Consider the following 6,000-nt stretch of genomic DNA (forward strand, 5'->3'; position numbering starts at 1 on the left):
TCGTGCTCGGCGAGGCTTCAAACAGCAATGTGTCGACACAGGCAAAGAAACCGTCACAGCTCAGAAGTTCGTCTGTAGTGTAAGGAGGGTGAATGATATCACACTGTCACAATTCTGCCCAATGACAGCGTGGACGGTTCACACCTTGTGACGCCTGTGCGATAGAGACCTGGACCCAGACGCCCAGCGTTTCCTTATGCATAGCCGAAGAAAATGTTTCAGACGCTCCACCGATCAGAACCGACACGAAAAGATGTTGCACGGTGGCATAAAGGGCGTCAGTGAAACCACTCCTTCCCTTCAATGTTGATACCGATACATTTCGCGGTTTGAAACGATAGTTCACAGTGCAGTGAGCAACAGGACGACGCTGCTGGCATTCTCCAGACGATTCTATCCTTCTGTGAGGACATTGTGAGCCAGCAACCAACTTGAACATCCCGTCGCATAGCTTTGAAGTGTTGTGCGACTACAGTTTTTGCTCTGCTGTACAGGCTGCAATCACTAGGCATCGTTCAAAATCGTTTGATGAAATTTGGGCATGACGTGAAGCAGCAAAGAGGATGTTTATGCTTTTCCAGCTCTCCTGTTTCGCCTGCATCACAGAGGGGTGTAACATTGACACATGCGCGAATAAAACGGCGAAGAGCCCCTCTGAGACCATACAGTTCGTCAAAATTCTCAGTGACATCCACCCTCCCTTGTTGAGCACTTTGAAAGTATACCTGTCCAGGCACGAACAGTGATGAAGAGTCCTATGCGCCTGCAGGCAGGCTACACTGCTTCTGTTGCACCTGATAGTAGGCAATCAGTATCAGAAATGTGTTACGGGGCTGCCTGCCCACAGGTACCTGTACTCGGGTACAGGTTGCACCTGTACTCTGGTACAGGTTGTACCTGTACAGGTACATTTTGAAAGCGCTCAACAAAGGTAGTTTGGGTGGCACTGAGTTGCCAAACTGTGGTGGGTCGGGGCGTGGCGGCTGTGAAGTGGATCTTTTGTCATTTTATTGACGCATATATCGATGTTTCACTCCTCTGTGATCACAACACAGCAGGCATAAAGAAGGAGGACCGAAAATAAATAAGAACACACTTATGATTCAGATCGTACTCCAGTTTCGTCGAATGGTTTTGAATGGTCCCTAGTGGTTCCAACATGTACACCAGAGAGAAAACTGGTCGCACTCAATTTCAGAGGGACGCATCACATTCAGTGGGACTGCTGGTCCATAATGTCCTTAGAAAAGAGTTGAATCGTCTGGGGGATGTCAGCACTGCCAAAAGTTGTCAATAACGTCTCCTGATAACTGTACTGCAAACTATCGTTTTCGACCATTAAATGTGTGGGAATCAGTGCCCCAGGGAATGGGGGTGATTTCATCGGTGATCTTTACTCCACACACCAACACCATTTCGTGTCGATTCTCATAGGTGGTGTATATGAAATGTTTTTCTCGGCCAACCACAAGAAAACCGCATGATTTCAACAAAGTTCTGATCTCCATCGCAAAGATATCAAAAGGCTGGAGTGTGGGTAAGAGAGAGTGTGTCGATCTTCCGATCGTCTGAAATTCATTATGGCGTTGGGAAAATCTATGGTAAAATTTGCTACCAATGTGATATCATTAACCCACCTTACTCCTCACATGAACATCTGAGCTTTGCACAATTTCAGAGGAGGGTTGTAGGCAGCTTTGAGTCAAATTTCAAACTTATACGTCGCAATGCGAGATAATTGCGGCGTTTCGGAGAAGTAATCCTTTAATAGTGATGCACATACTACAATGGAATCAGCAAATTCAGACAAATACCTGCTTGTAGCAATTTTCAGGGATATGAAATGGAACGATCACGTAACCTCAATCGTAGGTAGGGCGGGTGGCAGACTACGGTTCATTAGATACTTGGAAAATGCACTCAGCGTACAAAGGAGACCACTAACGAAACATCTGAGATTATTGCTAAAGTGTGTGGGTCCCAATCCAAATAGGTCTGACAGGAGATATAGGACGTATACAAAGAAGGGCGACACGCATTTTCACAGGTTTGGGTTTGACGCACGCAAGAGGGTACCCGAAATGTTGATAACCCTAAATTGTTAGACTCCTGAAGATGACAATTACCGTGCGAAAGCGTGCTTACAAACTTCCAAGAATCGGTATTGAGGAATCTGTGGATATTATTCCGTTCTCTGCGTTTCGCTCCCGCATAGACCGTAAAGACAGGATTAGTTTAATAGCTGCAGGACGCACAGAGGCAGTAAAAGAGTCATTCATCCCGTGCTTGAGAAGAGGAAGGAATCTAACATGTGGCATCATACTAGGTATGCTCTACTATGCACTTACCAGATGTCTGCTGAGCATGTACGTAGAAGCAGATGTAGAAGGCATAAAACTGCCCAAATTAATCAGGAAACACAAGGAAGTTGAAGACATAGTCATGGGTGGGACTTGTTACCAGCCGAATAGATGGGGGCTGGTCAAAGACATTGTTGGATTACAAGAGGTAAGAGAAGCCGACACGACAATCGAATGGAAGGTGAATACGTGACATGAGATACAAAGAAGTTGGAGCAACATGGATTCTGGAAAGTATAACGCATGAAAAAGTACAGGAAAGGCTTTTAGCAAGTATTATACGTAAAATAACTGATAATGTTTCTCATCACCATCTGATCATGATAGGGAGTCGAATAAATGACTGTTCATTTCATCACAGCAACACAGTGATATATTTTTTGGATATACTAATGACGATTTCACATTCGAGTGGCAACGTTCTTATAATTTTTCGGGGTTGTCTGAGTGTTGCACACATTTTTTAGTTGTTTTCTAATATAAGTACTATGCATTTTGAATAAGTCCTAAAATTTTGCTTAATCGCGCCAATTTTTTAAACGTAGTATTTTAGTGCACTTTTGTCCCGCAACAATGCGTCGACTACCAATATTAGCTGGGAACGGCGGAGGTTAAACTACTTATACCGAGAAACACCCACAAACATCTTAATCAGAAGGGAAAAAGAGTTGATTCCAGCCGAAAACGAGGTTTCCTCGAAAGCTACAGTGGAAGGATAAGGAACTGCACGACTGAAAACGTTAAAATGTTCCGAGAAAAATCCACAAACATCTTAAGCAGAAGCTAAAGAAATTGATTGTAGCCGAAAACCACGTCATCTCGATATTGCAGTTGAAGAATAAGGAAAAGCGGGTTTAACGTCCAAAAATGGTTCAAATTGCTCTGAGCACTATGGGACTTAACTTCTGAAGTCATCAGTTCCCTAGGACTTAGAACTACTTAAAGCTAACTAACCTAAGGCCATCACACACATCCATGCCCGAGGCAGGATTCGAAGTTGCGACGGAGCGGTCGCGCGGTTCCAGACTGTAGCGCCTAGAACCGCTCGGCCACTCCGGGCGGCCGTTTAACGTCCGATCGACGACCATATCATTAGTGACTAGAGCACGAGCCCAGATCAGGGAAGGCTGGATCGAGAAATCAGCAGTTAACATTTTCGAACGAACCAGTCCAGCATTCGCCTTCAGCAATTTGGAGAAATCACGGAAAATCTAAACCCGGACGCGGATTTTAAACCTGCAGCCGGTGCTTTATCCACTGCTACTCCCGACTCGGTTAAAACGTGACAGAAAAAAAAAGGTTTCGGGATGAAATTAATTTCTCTACGTCAATGAAACTTTTTCTCTTATTGCACTAGTCTCTTGAAAGAAATGAGGCTCCACTTTCTCTGTATAGCGACCGGCCTGAAACCTTAATGTGAATGCATGCACATGCACTTATTGGTTAGTAACAGGCAAAATGCGATTTCAGCTCTACAAGCACAGCAGAGGTGAATGCTTGGCCTGTGCCGGGACGCAGCGCCCTTTGCGTAGCAACAGCCACGCCTCCGCGCGCTCCATGACGCTACGTCTACAGCGTCCGCTGGTTCATGAAAAGACTTCCCTCGCGCACGCCCGTCATCTGTAGCTATAGCTGCCGCTGCAAACGTGTCACAGTCAGACGTCCCAAAAATGGTGCAAGTGTAAAGCTCTGAATACGGTTTCTTTCATTGAATCGGATAGTCGTGTGATTGTACTGAGATACGGACATTAAAAAAAAATAAAAATAAAAAAAATAATAAAAAAAGTACACCTTGCGCCCTTTACCGAGTACAGTTATACACAGCATTTGTAATTTAAAGTTAACAGACCACTCGCGGCTAGGTAAGAAACATCGAACTCTCAGATAAGCCACAGCATCTGCGAAACAATCAATTATATTTGTTGTGTGTAACTGTACCAGGGCACGGTTAACAAGTAATAAAACTTAAATCACTTATCACTAAATAGTGGCCAATTTCTTAATAAACTGAATATCTACAACGCTGTCTTTCCCCATAGCACGCAACGGCGGCGCACCTAAAGGCGACACAGTTTATGATATTACTGTTTTTCTGTGCAAACACGGACCAAATGAAAGAGTCCTGAGATAAAATCGTTGTCATTACACAACGCTTCTCTATACAGACGCTACAATTAAGAAAATTTCATTTTTCAAACCAAATTAGCAATCTGCAATAAAAAATGTTCCACTTTAGTGCTAAACATTATCGTTTCTGCTTACGGGCGTCAGAGTTACACTGTTCTTATATTTATTGCCAAGACAGTTTCGACTATTACCCATACACAGACTGAAATCTCTATTTCCTGTAAACACGCAGGCACAAATACAACCGCAAATCCTCACAACAAGCGAGTACGAATGGTGTCAAACTCATGGAGTACAAAAACTAAATAAACCCACAACTCATTTTCTCTCATTTTTGTGGTCCAATTTCACAGTTGGACAACAAATGCACCTGAGTATTCTGTCTGAAAATTACTGATAATCACGACTGCAATCGCAATAAATAAAAAGCAAATGATTTTTGACAACCATAAGTGGAAACACCTATTTTTACTAAATACATAAAGGATGTAGAGCCATGCCGCACCAAAGCCTTCTCAGCTGACTGTCCCAGTGGAGGGAGTGTACAGAAATTGTAAACTAATGCGATGAAATATTTCACCTGAGAGGGGAAAAAAATACAAAACTACTTTCGCAGCGAATGTACACAGTCGGATATGCAGCCAGTGCCAACACGCGAAAGGTACCGAATGGAGACAGGCTACCAAAAGCATGGAAATTTCAAACAAACCACTGTATTTGCAAGAACAGTAAATTATATTTGTTGTATGTGATTGTACCTGGTACGTGAAGCGTGACGTGTGCCTGGAATTTGTAACAGATCAGTTACTACGGATTTGTTAAAATGTTAAATATTTATACTGCTGTCTGTTCACGAGCTTCTCAACTGTGCATCTCCTTAAGCGGAGACAGTGCTTTTCTATCCTGACAGTATCGGCAAAATAAAAAAAAAATAAAAACGTTCTACAGATTTCTGAAAAGAGTGGGATACAACATTAGTCGTTGCCCCACTGGATAACATGAGTTAAGATCGCGTAAATAAATGCCAAACTAGTGTGGTAACAATATTTCACCAGGCAGGGGGGAATAAAGTGTTTTGCAGCTTAGTTCGCAGCACAGTAGGACATGCGGCACTTGCGGACACGCGAACCGCGGCGCGAGCAGACTGCCGGCGGGAGGAACGCGCCGAAGGCAGCGGCAGCGGCGGCGGCGGCGGCGCGTCGGGATCGACCAGCGGGTCGGCGCGCCCCCGTATCGACTGTTGCGGCAGCGTCGCGCGCGCCTCCGCTGCGACCGGCCTGGCGCGAGTCGTGACGTAACTGCGCGGCCGCGGGACGGCCGAGCACAGTGTAGCGGCGGTGGGAGGGGCGGGAGGGGTGCGGCGGCGGCGAAGTAGACGGGAGTGGGGGGGCGTGGCGCGGTGGTGGGGGCGCGGCACCGCCGGAGGCACGCAGTCTGGCCACCGATACGGCCATTGGGGTGCACTGGGGTGGGGAGGGCGCCGCGGTGGCATTTTTGCACCGGCGCGCGCTAT

The 6,000-nt window shown here is 45.5% G+C and overlaps 1 protein-coding gene across 1 annotated transcript in view; it reads right to left on the reverse strand.

Annotated features, from left to right (window-relative positions):
- Positions 1-5,785, reverse strand: part of LOC126291444 (uncharacterized) — a 381,448-nt gene extending 375,663 nt beyond the window's left edge. The window contains exon 1 of the mRNA XM_049984958.1: positions 5,246-5,785. The gene's annotated coding sequence lies outside the window, so the exon portion shown is untranslated. The remainder of the gene's footprint in view (positions 1-5,245) is intronic.
- Positions 5,786-6,000: the final 215 nt, after the last annotated feature.

This window comes from Schistocerca gregaria, chromosome 9 (assembly GCF_023897955.1).
Source record: "Schistocerca gregaria isolate iqSchGreg1 chromosome 9, iqSchGreg1.2, whole genome shotgun sequence".
Classification (NCBI taxonomy): domain Eukaryota; kingdom Metazoa; phylum Arthropoda; class Insecta; order Orthoptera; family Acrididae; genus Schistocerca; species Schistocerca gregaria.